Source organism: Schistocerca nitens, chromosome 11, assembly GCF_023898315.1.
Source record: "Schistocerca nitens isolate TAMUIC-IGC-003100 chromosome 11, iqSchNite1.1, whole genome shotgun sequence".
Taxonomy (NCBI): Eukaryota; Metazoa; Arthropoda; class Insecta; order Orthoptera; family Acrididae; genus Schistocerca; species Schistocerca nitens.
In genome coordinates, this window is record NC_064624.1 from 194961036 (window position 1) to 194980514 (window position 19479).

At 48.1% G+C, this 19479-nt stretch overlaps 1 long non-coding RNA gene across 1 annotated transcript in view; it reads right to left on the reverse strand.

Moving 5' to 3' along the window:
* The window catches only part of LOC126213602 (uncharacterized), a 120000-nt gene that overhangs the window by 14662 nt on the left and 85859 nt on the right, over positions 1-19479 (reverse strand). The window lies entirely within an intron of this gene.

The following is a 19479-nucleotide window of genomic DNA, read 5'->3' on the forward strand; positions in this document are numbered from 1 at the left end:
CTTGCAAACGTCCTCATCTGTTGACTCAGGGATCGAGACATGGCTGCACGATCCGTTACAGCCGTGTGGATAAGATACCTGTCGTCTCGACTGCTAGTGATACGAGGCCATTGGCATCCAGCATGGCATTCCGTATTACCCTCCTGAACCCACCGATTCCATATTCTGCTAACAGTCATTGGATCTCGACCAAAGCTAGCAGCAATGTCGCGATACGATAAACTGCAATCACGATAGGCTACAATTCGACCTTTATTAAAGTCAGGAACGTGATGGTATGCATTTCTCCTCCTTACACAAGGCATCACAACAACGTTCCACCAGGCAACGCCAGCCAACTGCTGTTTTGTATGAGAAATAGGTTGGAAACATTCCTCATGTCAGCACGTTGTAGGTGTCGCCACCGGCGCCAATCTTGTGTGAATGCTCTGAATAGCTAATCATTTGCATATCACAGCATCTTCCTGTCGGTTAAATTTCACGTCTGTAGCACGTCATCTTCGTGGTGTAGCAATTTTAATGGCCAGTAGTGTATTTGTATATCTGCAGTGTTTTAAGGATGCCTAATTATCTGCCCAATCATGTTGCACATGACAAAAGATATGTTTATGCCTTTACATATCGAGATATAATCAAATATGAAATACTAACCACAAATGGTACTGTGCGGAAGATCTCATTTTATGTTTGTTTTCTGTGCTGTGATTCTTCTGCAGTTATTTGAGTTTTTCAGGGAGTATACTATGGAGGTGGTGTTTTATCATTTCAATTTATTGTTTACATTTATCTTCAGAGTGTTGTAGTTGAGTTGCTGTTCCTGTTGACAACACACCAGAATGCAACCATTTTGTAACTGTGGGATGACAGGAGGAATTGTGGATGGCAGAGCATTGTTGAAGATTTCCAATAAATTTCAATTTGACGTCTATTATTCATTATTCTAATGGTCCCGTCTAATAAGTTTACAGTGTCACTTACTTGGTTCTCAACTGTGATCTTCATACCCCCATCGGAGGTGCTGGATGATTAGTTAATTCATTGCTAGTTTATTGTGATGCATGTGACCCAGAAAGGAGCCTGTAGCCACTGGAGGTATTACATTTTAGTTATTTCATTTACATATTTAGATTTATGTTCAGGTTTTAGTCAGTGACCTTCACACAGCCATGTTCTAAAATAGGGATCTGTTTCTTTACACACAGTGCCTCAGGTTACCCTAAAATCCTAACACAATACACACCTTGCATTAACACAAATAAATCCACCTGTTGACTGAAATATTTGTCTGGACCATAGCCTTATATGGAATTGAAACTTGGACAATAAACAGTATAGACAAGAGGAGATTAGAAGCCGTTTCAATGTAGTGCTGCAGAAGAATGCTAAAGATGTGGTGGGTAGTCTGAATCACCAATGAAGAGGTATTTGTTGTTGAACAACTCCATCGCTTTATTTTACCAATTTCATGTTTGAGACTTGTTTTGACCACTGCAACCAGCAATGATGCCTCATTCCAGATCGACATGAGGCAGATCCCAAAATGAATTGCAGACTGGAATATAAGCACACAAAATAAAAACAATATAGTATGACCACGGCACTTCTATACTATCACAAACAGTTTATCACTTGCCGACCCACAAATAAAATTCTCCAATGAAAATAATGGAGAAGATCATGATCGATAAAGAGGTATACTATCTGAGAGGACAGAAATTTATGGCACCACCTGCCTAAATGTACAGTCACTTTAACAGGAAACATCAAGAAGTAAAAAGCAGCAGTTAATTGGGTACTTGAGGAATGCGTTGGCAGTAGAGATTTTAGATAGAGTCAAACCCTTGAATACTGTAGGTAGGTTCAAATGGATGTAGGTTGCAGTAGTTATTCATAGATGAAGAGGATTGCACATGACAGACTAGATTGGAGATATGTACGAAATCCGTCTTAGGAGTGATGACCACAACAATATCCAAGCAGCAGTAATTTAGGTACGAAAAGCCATCAGACTGACCAAAGGCAAGAATACCCGCATGCTGGCTGACCCTCTTTCAATTCCAAACAGGTGCTTGTTCTTCTGTTTATCTCTTACTTTCCGTTTCTCATCATAAGTGAAGAATCCAACTACAACCTTTGGGTCCACCCAATTTGTATGTGTCTATTCTGCCTGAAAATTTCAATAACTGTAACATTCCTTCAAATAACGAAACTTATACAGAAGTCACAAATGCACAAAGCCACAGAGAAAGGAACACAAAGTCTAAAGGGGTTTTGGACTTTTTTCACTTAAATAGTTCTGTCAACTTAGGGCAGAGTATGGAAGCCAGTTTCCCTTCAGGAAACTTTCATTTATTCCTGGAAAACTTGGATGCCTTGTTGTGTTATCTGTCAGATAGGGGAAAGCAAATTATTATTTGTGGGGACTTCACTATTGATTCACTACTCGGGTAGTAAAGGACAGCAGCACATTGATAGATAACACTTTTATAGACCAAGATAAGTTTAATAACATAAATTCTTGTCCTGTCGAGCATGGCCTTTCTGATCATGGTACTCAGCTAGTTACAGTATATGACATAGCTCCATTCAGTAATTCAAAACTACCCTCCAAAGTTGTGCGTTCAATTAATGACTCAACAATTAGATATTTCAGAGAATATCTTCAACAGTTAGACTGGGATGAGGTGTACAAGGAACCCGATGCTAATTTAAAATATAACTTATTTCATGATACACTTGTAAGAGAATTTGAAAACTGTTTCCCCAAGAAAGTAGTTAAATCTAATTATAAGAAACCATGCAAAAAACCTTGGCTTACTAAAGGAATAAAAATATCTTGTAACCACAAAAGGGAACTGTATCTAACAACAAGAACGAGTAATGACCCAGAAACAGCCAAATATTATAAAAACTAATGTGTTACATTAAGAAAGGTTATTAAAAAGTCCAGAAGCATGTGCATCATGTCTGAGATTAATACCTCTGATAACAAAATCAAAACAATTTGGAATATTATTACAAGGGAGACAGGGCAACCAAGAGTACAGGATAATGGCATCATCATCGAAGCAAATGGAAACTTGATAAACAACAAGCTGGGAGTTGAAAACATTTTGAATGATCCTTTTTTAAATGTTGTAGAGAAAATAGGATCTAAATGTTCATTAGAAGAAGCAAGGCAGTTAATGGAAGAGGCCTTACCCACGCCATTTGACACAACTGAAATTCCACCCACCTCTCCTTCTGAAATTAGGAAGATAATAAACTCTCTCAAGAATAAAAGCTCACATGGAATTGATGGCATTTCCAGCAGGATAATAAAAGCTTGTTCCCAAGAAATAAGTGGGATTCTTGGCCACATATGTAATAGCTCTCTGAAGCAGGGTATTTTCCCAGATAGACTGAAGTATGCCACTGTTAAACCACTGCATAAAAAAGGGGATACGTCTGATGTCAACAACTACCGCCCAATCTCTCTTCTGACTGCCTTATCCAAAATTCTTGAAAAAGTAATGTATTGTACAGAAGCTTCACACCTTTGTAAAAATAAAGTTTTAACAAAATGTCAGTTTGGTTTCCAGAAGGGATTTCCACAGAAAATGCTATATATACTTTCACTAATGAAATATTAAATGCTCTGAGTAACCGGAAGTCACCCGTTGGGATTTTTTGTGATCTAGCAAAGGCTTTTGACTACGTAAATCATGGAATACTTCTAGATAAGCTCAAGTACTGTGGTATGAATGGGACAGTGCTCAAATGGTTTAAATCATACCTAACTGGAAGAGTGCAGAAAGTTGAAATAAACATTTCACATAATATGCAAAATACTGGTGATTTGTCAAACTGGGGAAAATCAAGAATGGGGTGCCGCATGGTTCGGTCTTGGGTCCTCTGCTGTTCTTAATATATATTAATGACTCACCGTTCTACATTCACAAAGACGTAAAGCTGGTACTTTCTTCCTATAATACAAGTATAGCTATCACCACTGACAGACAAGAATTAACTGGTGAAATTGTAAACGATGTTTGTCAGAAAATCATTAAGTGGTTCTCTGCAAATGGGATCTCATTAAACTTTGACAAAACACAGTATATACAGTTTCACACAGTAAATGGAATGACCCCCATAAATAAATATAGACTTCGAACAGGAATCGGTAGCTACGGTAGAATATTCAAAATTTCTAGGTGAGTGCATTGATGAGGGGCTGAACTGGTAAAAACACACAGAGGATCTGCTGAAACGTTTGAGTTCAGCTACTTATGCTATTAGGGTCATTGCAAATTTTGGCAATATACATCTGAGTAAATTAGCTTACCATGCCTATTTTCATTCTCTGCTTTTGTATGGCATCATATTCTGGGGTAACTCGTCATTGAGTAAAAGAGTGTTCGTTGCACAAAAGCGTGTAATCAGAATAATTGCTCGAGCTCATCCAAGATCATCCTGCAGACATTTATTTGAAGAGCTAGAAATCTTCAATGTAGCCTCACAATATATATATATATATTCACTTATGAAATTTGTTATTAACAATCTGAACGACATGGCTGCAACACTAGGGGAAAGGCGCGCGCCCCCACACACACACACACACACACACATGCAATGATGTCTGCTTGTGTCTGTGTAAGTGCGGTTTTGTGTGTGTGTGTGTGTGTGTGTGTGTGTGTGTGTGTGTGTGTGTGTGTGTGTGTGTGTGTGTGTGTGTGTGTGTGTGTATACTTGTCCTTTTTTCCCCCTAAGGTAAGTCTTTCCGCTCCCGGGATTGGAATGACTCCTTACCCTCTCCCTTAAAACCCACATCCTTTCGTCTTTCCCTCTCCTTCCCTCTTTCCTGACGAAGCAACCGTTGGTTGCGAAAGCTCGAATTTTGTGTGTATGTTTGTGTGTCTATCGACCTGCCAGCGCTTTCATTTGGTAAGTCACATCATCTTTGTTTTTATATATATATATATATATATATATATATATATATATATATATATATATATATATATATATATATATACAAAGATGTGTGACTTACCGAACGAAAGCGCTAGCAGGTCGATAGACACACAAACAAACACAAACACACACACAAAATTCAAGCTTTCATGTAATATTTTGTCTAATGTAATATCTTGTATAGACACCTTTTATTAACCTGACAGATGCCACATCATTACAAAGTGCGGCATTCATGATCTATGGAACAAGTACTAATCTAATCACAATTATGTCATGTAATCTGGGTGCTGAGTGAACTGATTTCGATTGAATCAATCTCTCGTGTGTGTGCTATTACTGTCGCTCCAATTGGCAGATGTGGATACACTAATTATGGCCTGCATCTGAATAGGGTGGGTAGGGGGAGAAACTGGGTCACCAGAAGGGTCCGATACCACCCTTCGGCTTCGACCCGTGACTTAAGTCTGTTGTGGTGTGTGACGTCACGATGGTGTGAAGTTTAGTTTGTGAGTGTTTGTAGATGTCTTCTTGTTCTGTCAGTGGTGCTCTCTGGTGGCATGTTTGTGGGTATGGTTTTGTTGTTGGGTTAGTGTGTGCTTGTGATGTGTTTGTAAGTGCCATACGGTTGCGGTTGGTGGTGCTCTCTGCTGGTGTTTGTGGGTTGTGTGTTGAACTGGGTTCATTTGAGTTGTTGACGTTGTCGGGTGTTGTTCTGGTTATTAGTGAATTTCTAGTGGAATATTCTGCAGTGAGCTGATGGTTTGGTTTTTGGTTATTTCTAAGTTAATGTAGTGTCATGTGTGGTTTGTCGTGTCTGAATTTTTTGGATTACTATTGTTACGTCACCGTTAGGAATGGCTACGACCGATAAAATCAACAGTTTTCGATTGTGGGGCATGTTGCGTGACAGTTCAATGTCGCTCATCAAATTCCTGCAGCCGTTTGGTCTTCTGGCCGAGCTGGTGAAGTGCACTGCATGTGGTGAACGTATGAAGTAAACCAATGTTCCAGCGTCTCTGATGAGTGAGGTGCTGGCGTGATAACGTTTAGCGCTCCATTCGCTGGGGTACCTGGTTCGAGAAGTCTAGGTTGGGCATGTGTGAAATTGTCTTGACGAGTTATCATTTTTGTTATCAGTCCTCTTCCAGCTTTTGCGCGCAAGAGGTGGGTGTGAGTGAGCGAACCGTCCTCGATTGGTATTCTTTTTGTAGTGAGGTTTGTTCAGAATACATTAAACAGAGGGGTAAGTTGGGTGGGCCCGGAGTAGTGATAGAGTCTGATGAGTCACAGTTTGGTAGGTGGAAGTATGGGAGGGGTAAGCCTGTGGTTTGTTTATAGGTGGGGGGGCTGTGGTATCGGGGTCTGGGTCTTCTGAATGTGTGCTTAGGGTTGTTGAACATCGTACAAAGAGGGAGTTAGTGGGGTTGAATCAGGAGTAAGTAGAACAGGGGAGTACTGTAGTTTCTGATGGGTTTCCTTCTTATAGTGGATTAGGTCAGGAGGGTTACAACCGCAATGTTGAGCTTAAGAATTATGTGAGTGAGGCCTGTACAAATACTATAGAGGGGTTTTGGGGTTGCTGTTAAATCTGTTATTGGGAGGGGGAAGAGGCGCTCTTTCAACCTTCAGGCTCATTTACGTGAGTAATGTTGGTGGAAGAGTATCCCTGAGGGAGATTGTATTTTTAGGGTTTTCTTAAGGGCTGTTAGTAAGATCTACAGGCTGAAGGTTAGTTAGGGTTTTTTTTTTTTTGGTGGGGGGTGTCAGCTCTGGCTCTTGGGGGGGGGGGTTGGAGGTTGGTGAGGTAGTTGGGTGGGGGTGGTTGTAGATTTTGGTATTTGTTTTGTTGTGTGTGTTTTTTTTAGTTCTAGGGTGTGTATGGCTTTTTTTTTGTTTTTGGTTAGTATTTGTTTCTTTGGTTTTGATTTTCGGGGGTGGGAATTTTATTTGGTTGTGGTTTATTATGTTTATGAGGTTGTGTGTATAGTTTTGCGTGTGTGTGTGTGTGTGTGTGTGTGTGTGTGTGTGTGTGTGTGTGTGGTGAGTTGTCTGTTCATGTTTTTATCTTGCTAGATAATTTGTGGACCACGTGTGGGGGTGGTGGTGCTGCCGGTATTGGTGAGTAGGTTTTGTGTGTTTTTGATGACCTGTAAGGTCAAGGGAAGTGTTTAGTTCCAAATTTGGTGTTTTCTTGTGGTTTTTGAGGCAGTGATGATTGTTGAAGTGGTTGTAGGTTTCGGTTGTATGAATTGGTATCGGTAGTTTCTGTTGAGCTATAGAGGTCAAGGGAAATGTTCGATTCCAGTGGATATTGTTTCTAGTTGATTTTGGAAAGGTTGTGGTCATTTTATTTTATCGTTTGTTTTAGTGGCTTGTGTTTATTTCTAGTTTGTCCCTACCCAAAAAACACCCTCCCCCCCCCCCCCCCCCCCGTCCCATTAGTTTCATTATATTATCGGAGAAATATGTGTGTGATGGTTTTTCGATCTATTTTCGTGTTTGTTGTCATGTTTACGTAATGACGTTTCAGTAGCGATATGGGAGTTGCTGTGAATGGTCGTTTCCGCCACATTGGTGGAATCGGACATTTCCGTTATTAACCCGAGAAACTAGTTGAGCATCTTGCAGTAAGCGTAAGGCAACATCTTTTGGTTAGAGTCAGATTACAGACAGACAGCTTTGAGAGAAATTAGAACTGCATAACATCGTAAAATATGGAATAGTTTCCAGGAAAGTTAAATGTTTGGTCCATCAAAACATTAGCATGCTGAATAAAGAGTTACATGAGCTTCTTTTATGTTAGAAAGGTGTGTGAAATTTGGATGTGTGTTTTGTGCCACTCTCAACACCATGTACTCACGGTGATGGAGAAATAAGATATAAGGGATTACAGGCTAGCATCATGTATGTGTACAGTTTACCTGGAAAAAGGAGGAGTTTTAACACAAAAGCAAAAATATGGAAACAAGGAGTTTCTTTGTAGATCGCATTGTAAAAGCGTATGCTTGTCAGTTGTTACTAGAGAATAATACACTTCTAATTATAACACTCCTCAGAGGTCTATGAGACTTTCAGTGATTTAACAGAAATCTAGATGAATTACTGAGCTATCTGTGAAACAAGCTGAACCAGTCATTAGTTTGTGATGATTTTAATACACTTCTTGAAGGATTCCGAGAGGTAAAAAGTACTATAACCATTATTTGGGTGTTTGAATCTGATTTTCGTAGTTAATTTTGCAACTTGTGAGCAGGAAGATAGTAGGAACCCGAATCAAAGTATATTTATTGGCAGAGGTCAGGCTGAAACAAGTGATGTGCAACAAATTGTTAATTGAAGAGGGAAGTTTATTTAAAGTCCATAATAGTTTAAGGTCATATTCAACAAAACTACTACATTTTAATGGCAGTCAAAAATATTTCCAGGAACACGCATGTTCCGACTAATAATGGAGTCATCTTTAGCGCATTTCTGCACAGTAATGTATTATGGAATAATTGCATGCCTAAGCTAATAGCAAAGAGGTCAACTATTCATGAATCGATTATCTACTGAATGTACACCACATTTCTCATTTTAAGTCTTCAAAGCATTTATATACCTACTACACTTTTACAATCACTCATTTTCACAGCTATCTGTAAGGGGATGGATGAAATTATTTTTACTTTTTGTCCCATTTAAAAAATACAGTAGCTACAATAAAAATTAATTTTTATTTTAGTAGTTACTGAACATAGTTTTCCTTTCACGGCATACATCAGGTAATTCCAGTCATTTCTTTTATTGGAATACTTGAGTATCTTGTAGTGGTAAATTTATGATCACCAAGCTGGTGGGTCAGAATGTTTAACATTGTATTAATGAAACCATAAAATTATAAGTATTCCTATAGTATTTCAGGCTGTATGATTCAGCAGCAAACGATAGTATGAATAGGATGTGCAAGTTACTGAAGCTATAAGATTAATTTTTCCCTTTTCCTGTCTCCTAGGGGCATATTTCAAAAACATCTTCCTCTCGGCAACGGCCTTGCGTACAAGTATTGGTTTACAATGACAAAAGCTGGTTTAAGTATCACAAACTCATCAGTTCCTTTGGTTTCAAATGGCTCTAGAATAAAATGATTCGATTAATCAGTGAAACTATAATTGGCTGACCCCATTACGTCTGCTGTGTATTAAAGGTGAATAAATTTCGTAACTGTCCATTACAATTACATTTGGAAATGAAAAAGATGTTCATTTGCAAAACAACACAACTTTAGAAATATTACTGCTAATCACAACACACAAAGTGCACATGCTGGAGTAGTGTAATACACACGACACCTTCTCATCTGTGGCATTCCACTTCTTGAATTGCTCGAAAGCAAATTTATTTTTAATTTAAAAACTTAACATCTCCTCTTATATGACGTTCATTACTTGGCATATGTTCCGGTACCGCAATATAATACACATGTTGAAGGTCTATTTGCACTTGAGATAGTTTACTGCAACAGTCTCTTACAAAACAACTGTAAAATAACGAGAAATCAACTATACTGTTCTCATTATATTTGTTTATCTTTCACGTTTGTCTCGTTTCGTTTTAATTCGTCACTTCCCGCGATGTTACACTGAACAGAAATAAACAAATAAGAAAAGCATGCTTCAGGAACTGCACGCTACAAGTTGAAACGAGATTTTGTTTTGCTGGCTCAGTTACTGGTGACATAATTTTGTGTTTTACCAACACGTGTTCACCAGTAAAAGCACCAGTACTGTACCTTACGAATTTAACCTCAACATTCTGCAGCTAGTTACGTCACGAGCTGTACAAGTAAAATACTGCACGTCTTTGCTACGTGACATACTAGGCGGGGAATCTTACATTTTCCAATCTACGTTAATGCGTGAAAATTGCTCTTACTCCACGTAATGCAGTTGCTTTTGTGTTCTGCCAGTTTGCTCTGCAGAAGTTCATCAGCCATATTCTTCTTCTTGCTGCTTCCCTCTCTTCTTGGCTTCGAAAGTTCAGCTAAAAGCACAGCATTGTTGACTTATTCAAGACAAAAATACACAGTACTTGCTATTTTAAAAGAACAACGTACACGACCAACGTGGCTACAAATGCCACGAAGTGCAGTCAGCTGTACGCCGTGCTATTTTTTTTTTTTTTACTTTATTGTTATTTTAATACTTGTACAAAGCAAGTAGGCTGGCAGCGGCACACTACGCCGCTCTTCAGCCACAGCGGTTTACAAAAGTAGAAAAACGGAGAAAGGCAATGAAACAAAGTGACGGGCAAAAGAAAGATGTCACATAGACACAAAAAACACGGAGTCGTTCACACGTGACGATAACAACACTGATAACACATTGGCACGGCGCACACAACACTGACGAATCCGACGGCACAAGTGAACGTAGTAGTGGGACGGCGGACACCAAAAACACTAAACGGCGGCACACACACGAGACACAGAAGGCGATGATCTCCGGCGCGCGAATGTTCACTAAGCGTGTGCGAGTCCGGGGACCTGCCAAGAGAGGAGGAGGAGGAAGTGGAGAGGGAGAGCGAGAGGGGAGAGCAGGGATGCCATGGGCAAAGGAGAGAGGGGGAGGGAGGAAGGGGGTGGGGAAGCCCGGGGGAGAGGGGAGGAGGGAGGGGGGAAAGGAAAGAGAAGGGAGGGGATAGGAGGGAGGGAGGGTGCCTAAAGGATAGGACACAGGAGGAGGGGGGGGGGATCAAAGTTGATAGGAGGGGTAGATGGAGGGGAGGAGGACATCATCAGGGAGAGGGAGCTGGCGGAAGCCACCTCGGGAGAGGGTAAGGAGGGTGGAGAAATGGAGACCGGGTGGGACATGGGAGTACAGGCGCGGCAGCGGGCGGGGGTGGGAGAGGATCGGGGAGACGAGCGGGTGAGGAGGATCGAGTTTACGGGAGGTGTAGAGGATTCGTATCCTTTCGAGGAAGAGGAGGAGGTGGGGGAAGGGGATAAGGTCATACAGGATCCGCGTGGGGGAGGGGAGACGGATGCGATAGGCAAGGCGGAGAGCATGGCGTTCAAGGATTTGGAGGGATTTATAAAAGGAAGGGGGGGCGGAGATCCAGGCTGGATGGGCGTAACAGAGGATAGGGCGGATGAGGGACTTATAGGTGTGGAGGATGGTGGAGGGGTCCAGACCCCACGTACGGCCAGAAAGGAGCTTAAGGAGACGGAGTCGGGAACGTGCCTTGGCTTGGATTGTCCGGAGATGGGGAGTCCAGGAGAGACGACGGTCGAGGGTGACGCCAAGGTACTTAAGGGTGGGGGTGAGAGCGATGGGACGGCCATAAACGGTGAGATAGAAATCAAGGAGGCGGAAGGAAGGGGTGGTTTTGCCTACAATGATCGCCTGGGTTTTGGAAGGATTGACCTTGAGCAACCACTGGTTGCACCAAGCGGTGAACCGGTCAAGATGGGATTGGAGAAGGTGTTGGGAGCGTTGCAGGGTGGGGGCAAGGGCAAGGAAGGCGGTGTCATCGGCAAACTGGAGAAGGTGGACGGGGGGTGGCGGCGGCGGCATGTCCGCCGTGTACAACAAGTACAGAAGGGGGGAGAGGACGGAGCCTTGGGGCACACCGGCGGAGGGGAAAAAGGTGTAGGAATCGGTGTTATGGATGGTGACATGGGAAGGACGGCGGGAGAGAAAGGAACCGATCAGACGAACGTAGTTAGTGGGAAGGGCGAAGGTTTGGAGCTTGAAGAGGAGACCGGAATGCCATACGCGGTCATATGCGCGTTCGAGGTCAAGAGAGAGGAAGATTGCGGAGCGACGGGAATTGAGCTGTTCGGAAAGGAGATGAGTGAGGTGAAGGAGAAGATCGTCGGAAGAGAAGGACGGCCGAAAGCCACACTGGGTAACGGGGAGGAGGCGGTGCTGGCGGAGATGCTGGTGGATGCGGCGGGTGAGGATAGATTCCAGGACCTTGCTGAAGACCGAGGTAAGGCTGATGGGACGGTAGGAGGAGACGGCGGACGGCGATTTGCCAGGTTTGAGGAACATGAGGATACGAGAGGTTTTCCACAGGTCGGGGTAGTAACCAGTGGACAGGACTACATTGTAGAGCCTGGCCAGGGTGGAGAGGAAAGAGACAGGAGCTTCACGAAGGTGACGGTAGGTGACACGATCGTGACCAGGAGCGGTGTTGCGTTTGGTGCGGAGTGTAGTAATGAGATCCTGTGTAGTGATGGGGGCATTAAGTTCCGTGTGTGGAATGTTGTCCAAGTACTGGAAACCAGGAGCGAGGGGAGGGACAGAGGTGTCAGTTCGATCGCGGATATCGGGGAAGAGGGAGTAATCGAACCGGGGATCATCAGGGATGGAAAACACATCGGACAGGTAGGAGGCAAAGTGGTTGGCCTTACTAAGGGCGTCAGGGAATGGGTGGTCATCGTGGAGAAGAGGATAGTAGGGGGAGGGCTTTGTTCCGGTAAGGCGACGGAAGGCGGTCCAGAACTTGGACGAGTTTATAGGAAGGGTAGCATTTAAACGGGTGCATGTCTGTCGCCAGTCCCGGCGTTTCTTAGCCGCGAGCAAATTTCGAATGTGTCGCTGTAGTTGCCGGTGGCGTCGTAGGGTGTCCGGGTCACGCGTGCGGAGGAAGGCACGGTAGAGACGACGGGATTCACGGAGGAGGAGGATGGCCTGTGGTGGCAAGGTAGGACGGTGGGGGTGGATGGCAACAGTAGGGACGTGGGCCTCCACGGCCTCAGACAAGGTCTGCTGGAGAAAGGAGGCGGCATGGGAGACATCATCGGGACGGCGGTAGGCGAGAGGGTGGCTGTCGACCTGAGTGGAGAGGGTATCCCGGTAGGCATTCCAGTCGGCACGGGAATAGTCATGGATGTACTTGGGGGGAGGGTCATTACGAGGGTCGGGGCGGGGGCGACGACCGTCTGAAACGGTGAGGAGGACAGGGAGATGGTCACTACCAATAGGCTCCAGGACATCCACCGTAATGCGACCAAGGAGGTTGGGGGAGGAAAGAATAACATCGGGAGTGGAATTGGATTCGGGGCGGGTGTGCTGGGGGATGGGGATGAGGTCGCCTTGAAGGGAGGAGAGGAACCGATGCCACCGCCGTAACTGGGCAGCGGAGCGACTATGGATGTTGAGGTCGGCGGCGATCACATAGGAGGAGAAGGTACGGTCGATGTGGGAGAGGAAGTCGAAAGGAAGAGGGGCGTTAGGGCGGACATAGATGGTGGCACAGGTAACGGTAAGGCCGGGGAAGAAGAGACTAAGGATCAGGTGTTCGGTGGGGTCGGGAAGGAGAGGTTGGAGCCGAACGGGGATCTGGCGGTGGTGGCCAATGGCAACGCCGCCACGCGCCACTGGGAGGGGATTATCGGATCGGTGGAGGAGATAGGGGGAGGTGTGAATGGAGTGGTGGGGTTGGAGAAAGGTTTCATTGAGGAGGAAGGCATCCACACGGTGGGTAGCAAGGGTGTGCAGGAAGAGGTTCTTGTTGGCGGGAAGGGAGCGGATATTGTTGAAAAGGATACGATGCTGTCGCGCCATGATAGGATTTAGACGAGGGTGTCAAGGCGGGAGAAGGTGAAATGGGCCTGGTTATTGGAATAGGTGGCGTACATTTTAAGGTGGAATATGGAACGGGCGGCGAGGGAGATCTGTTGGAGGGTGTGGGGGCGCTGAAAGGGATGGACGTTTTGGAGGACAATAGTGAGGAACCTGATGATGTCCTCAGCAGTGGGGGGGGGACGAAGGGAATTGCCAGGAGGGGTGGGGGCGTCCAGGGGACGGACAGGTACGGTGAGTTCAGGGGTGGTGGGAGGGGGCCGGGCTTTACACTTTTGGGAGTAGGTAGGGTGGGGGAGGCTGCAGGTATTACAGGAGGGAGGGGATTGGAGGTTGGGGCACTGCCGGAGAAAGTGCGCTTGTCGACAATGCGGGCAGGTGGGGGCCTCGCGGCACTCGGCTGTTGTATGTGCATTATAGCGCAGACATCTCTGGCAGCGCAGGGATTGAGGGGGGGAACGGGAGGGGTCGACCTTGTACCGCTGATTGAAGAGGAGGGCACCCTCCTTCAGGAGGCGGTCAATGGAGGGGGCGTCCTCAGAGAACACCCGCATAAGGCGGGTGGGGCCGGTCGCGTTAAAAATGCGGCGGACTGCCCGCACCTCCAGGGTGGGATGGGCCTTCAGCTCCGCCAACACCTCCTCCTCCGTGATCAACGGACTAAGCCGAGTGATCACGGCGGTGAGGGTCGGCGGGCGACGCGGGGGTTGGGGTTGGCGGGTAGGAGAAGGAGAGGGAGCAGGGGTGAGGGAGGCGTTAGGACCAAAACGGGTGATGGGGAGGCGGGAGAGGATGTCAGTATGGAGGGTCGGGCTGGGGGAGGAGATAAGAACAGAGTCCCGTCTGGGAGTAAGGAGAGATATGGGGGCGCCAGGGAAATGTTGGCGGAGGAGGAGGGAGAGATTCCGGGCCTCGAGGAAGGAAGGATCGGGACGGGACAGGAGATATTTGTAGAGACCGGGTGGGGAGGAGGAGGAAGAGGAGGAGGGAGCGGGGCCAGGTGGGGAGACGTCCATGGCATTGTGGGGTGGGGATGGGGGGCGGGGTGGAGCCTTTTTAGGAGCAGAGGAAGTGGGGGCGCCACTAGGGCGTTTGACAGCTGCAGATGGGCGGGTGGTGATAAGAGGGACGGGAACGATGGGGAGGTGGCGGGAAGGGGCAGGTCCCGGCACGGACGCAACAGTCGGCGCCGGAGATGACTGTGACGGTGCAGGCGAAGGTGGCAGTGATGGTGACGGCGACGAAGATGGCGGTGGTGGTGGTGGTGGCGGCGGAGATGGCGATGGCGACGGGGAAAGCTGGGCGTGGGCAGTGGCCCGACGGGCCACCACCCGAGCCGGAGCTGCAGTGACTGGCTGGGGGAGTGGGGGGAAGGGATCAGAACGAGAGGAAGAAGCGGAAGAGGGGGGGACAAAGAGCGAGGGCGAAGGGATAGAGAGGAGGGGAGGGATGGAAGGAGGGGGGTGGGACTGGGCACACCAAGTGATAGTGGTGGAGGCGGCAGAAGGGGACGTATACACGATGACGGTGGTGGTAGTAGTGACGGTGGTGGTGGGGGCGGACATGATGACAAGGAGAAGAAAATACACAGCACTAAAGGACAGGACACACACTGGGGCACGGCGGACGGCGGACGGCGGACGGCGGACGGCGGACGGCGGACGGCGGACGGCGGACGGCGGACGGCGGACGGCGGACGGCGGACGGCGGACGGCTGGAACGCTGCTGCCGCGGACGGGGCCGGGGCGGCGGCTGCTGCTGCTGCTGCTGCTGGCTGGACGGCGAGAGGCAGGAACGCTGCTGCCGCGGACGGGGCCGGGGCCGGGGGGGGCGGCGGCTGCTGCTGCTGCTGCTGCTGCTGCTGCTGCTGCTGCTGGCGGGACTGCTGCTGGCGGGACTGCTGCTGGCGGGGCTGCTGCTGCCACCGGAGGGCTGGCTGGCTGCCCGACCACTGCTGCAGGCCGGGACCGGGAACTGCTGCTGCTGCTGCTGCTGCTGCTGCTGCTGCTGCTTCTTCTGGGCTGGCTGGCTGGCTGGCTGGCTGGCTGGCACCTGGAACACCTAACACTTCGATAAGCGCTAGAAGGGCACTATCGAAGGGCGGTAACCTTGCGGTGTACCGCCGGAGATGATGCGCCGTGCTATGTAATGACGGCCATACTTTCGCGGGCAGTGACAGTGCTGCCGCCCGCAGCTGCTGCGCTCTCGCGCCGCTTTTCTACACTACGTGCAGCCGGCCAGGTGCGGATTGTCCGTGATTAAACGTCGTGCACTTTTCTCCATTGGTCCGCCGTAGCAGCAACACAACATTAACGCAAAAGCAACAAACAGATGAAAGCTAAGGACGAGTTTTTACATTATTGAAGATGGTGATTGTCGACTGGATAGGCAGGCAAGGACATAATTAGGAGAGTAAGAATGACATGGGCTAATCGGTAGTGTTTCCAACACTATACGATCGTACCAAACCTCCGCATTGTCCGAAAGGGAAGCACTACGATTGTGTGTTCAGACTTGCAGCAGTGCAAGAACTGTTCAGAAGCTGTGTCCACGTGCACACTATGAGTTTCTGTGGTGAGACAGGCATATGCACGAATGAGTCTGAGAACTTAGTTCAGTTGTGGTCTTCCTACCCCATTACCACTAGCCCCATCGCTTGCATCTGTAATCCATTAAATCCGTAGACATGAATATACGTTACCGTGTCCCTCAAAAATTGGTATACTGTTAATATACCGTAATTTATAACGTTTCCCTGTTCTTCCGAAATTTACTGCTTACTAAAACGCTGTGTTTCAAACAGATTCATGGACACAGACCGATATTTCCATGTCTTGCAAAAATTAATAAGCAAAAAAAAAAGCTCTGTCAAGAATCACATCAATCATGGCTCAAGCAGTTGGTAAATATGTAGAATGTGTTACCACAAATATTGGTGAGTATGAAATATTTTCACCCGAAATAATGAGGAGGTATTGGCGCTTCTAGCAATTCCATTAATAAAATATGTTTAAATAATAGATATCGCGTAGGAGATGTTTGTTATTTCTGAGATGTTCTTGTGAAACTTCCAAGTGCGAAATTGGTCAAGTAATATGCGAGAGGCTCTCAATCACACTTGTTTCTTGACGTTGCCGACAGATGGCAGACCAACACGTTGGCTGCGTACTCACGCAAAAACTGCAGAGCGCAAAGCAGAATGCATATCAACTCACTGTGCTGCAAACTTCTGACTTTCCAGCAAAACGGCTTATGTGTTTTAAACCCTCATTTATGCAACATGTTAGGTCGGCAAAGTTTCACAAATGGGCAGACAGAAAGAGAAGTGTACGCGGGACAGATTCTATAAGGATTCAACGTTCACCTTTTGCCTTCCTCCAACCCCACCACACCGTCCACACTTCGCCCTACCTCCTCCACCGCTCCGACAATCCCCTCCCCATTGCGCGTGGCGGAGTTGCCATTGGGCACCATCGCCAGATCCCCGTTCGGCTCCAACCTCTCCTTCCCGACCCCACCGAACACCTGATCCTTAGTCTCTTCTTCCCTGGCCTTACCGTTACCTGCGCCACCATCTATGTCCGCCCTAACGCCCCTATTCCCTTCGACTTCCTCTCCCACATTGACCGTACCTTCTCCTCTTACGTGATCGCCGCCGACCTCAACATCCATAGTCGTTCCGCCGCCCAGTTACGGCGGTGGCATCGGTTCCTCTCCTCCCTTCAAGGTGACCTCATTCCCATCCCCCAGCACACCCGTCCCGAATCCAACTCCACTCCTGATGTTATCCTCTCCTCCCCCAACCTCCTTGGCCGCATAACGGTGGATGTCCTGGAGCCTATTGGTAGCGACCATCTCCCTGTCCTCCTCACCGTTTCCGACGGTCGTCGCCCTCGCCCCGACCCTCGTACTGACCCTCTCCCTAAGTATGTCCACGACTATTCCCGCGCCGACTGGAATGCCTACCGGGATACCCTTTCCACCCAGGTCGATAGCCACCCTCTCACCTACCACCACCCGGACGATGTCACCCAAGCCGCCTCCTTTCTCCAGCAGACCTTGTCTGAGGCCGTGGAGGCCCACGTCCCTACTGTCGCCATCCACCCCCACCGTCCTACCTTGCCCCCACAGGCCGTTCTCCTCCTCCGTGAATCCCGTCGTCTCTACCGTGCCTTCCTCCGCACGCGTGACCCGGACACACTACGACGCCACCGGCAACTCCAGCGACACATTCGTAATTTGCTCGCGGCTCAGAAACGCCGGGACTGGCGGCAGACATGCACCCGTTTAAATGCTACCCTACCAATCAACTCGTCCAAGTTCTGGTCGGCCTTCCGTCGCCTTACCGGAACTAAACCCTCCCCCTATTATCCTCTTCTCCATGATGATCACCCTTTCCCTGACTCCCTTAGTAAGGCCAATCACTTTGCCTCCTACCTCTCCGATGTATTTTCCATCCCCGATGATCCCCAGTTCGATTACTCCCTCTTCCCGGATATCCGCGATCGAACTGACACCTCTTCCCCTCCCCTCGCTCCTGGTTTCCAGTACTTGGACAACATTGCACACACGGAACTCAATACCCCTATCACTACACAGGATCTCATTGCTACACTCCGCACGAAACGCAACACCGCTCCTGGTCACGATCGTGTCACCTACCGCCACCTTCGTGAAGCTCCTATCTCTTTCCTCTCCACCCTGGCCAGGCTCTACAATGTAGTCCTGTCCACCGGTTACTACCCCGACCTGTGGAAAACCTCCCGTATCCTCATGTTCCTTAAACCCGGCAAACCACCGTCCGCCGTCTCCTCCTACCGCCCCATCAGCCTTACCTCGGTCTTCAGCAAGGTCCTGGAATCTATCCTCACCCGCCGCATCCACCAGCATCTCCGCCAGCACCGCCTTCTTCCCGTTACCCAGTGTGGCTTTCGGCCGTCCTTCTCTTCCGACGACCTTCTCCTTCACCTCACTCATCTCCTTTCCGAACAGCTTAATTCCCGTCGCTCCGCAATCTTCCTCTCCCTGGACCTCGAACGTGCCTATGACCGCGTATGGCATTCCGGTCTCCTCTTCAAGCTCCAGACCTTCGCCCTTCCCATTAACTACGTCCGTCTGATCGGCTCCTTTCTCTCCCGCCGTCCTTCCTATGTCACCATCCATAACGCAGATTCCTACACCTTTTTCCCCTCTGCCGGTGTGCCCCAAGGCTCCGTCCTCTCCCCCCTTCTGTACCTCTTGTACACGGCGGACATGCCGCCGCCGCCAGCCCCCGTCCACCTTCTCCAGTTTGCCGATGACACCGCCTTCCTTGCCCTTGCCCCCACCCTGCAACGCTCCCAACACCTTCTCCAATCCCATCTTGACCGGTTCACCGCTTGGTGCAACCAGTGGTTGCTCAAGGTCAATCCTTCCAAAACCCAGGCGATCATTGTAGGCAAAACCACCCCTTCCTTCCGCCTCCTTGATTTCTATCTCACCGTTTATGGCCGTCCCATCGCTCTCACCCCCACCCTTAAGTACCTTGGCGTCACCCTCGACCGTCGCCTCTCCTGGACTCCCCATCTCCAGACAATCCAAGCCAAGGCACGTTCCCGACTCCGTCTCCTCAAGCTCCTTTCCGGCCGTACGTGGGGTCTGGACCCCTCCACCATCCTCCACACCTATAAGTCCCTCATCCGCCCTATCCTCTGCTACGCCCATCCAGCCTGGATCTCCGCCCCCCCTTCCTTTTATAAATCCCTCCAAATCCTTGAACGCCATGCTCTCCGCCTTGCCTATCGCATCCGTCTCCCCTCCCCCACGCGGATCCTGTATGATCTTATCCCCTTCCCCCACCTCCTCCTCTTCCTCGAAAGGATACGAATCCTATACACCTCCCGTAAACTCGATCCTCCTCACCCGCTCGTCTCCCCGATCCTCTCCCACCCCCGCCCGCTGCCGCGCCTAT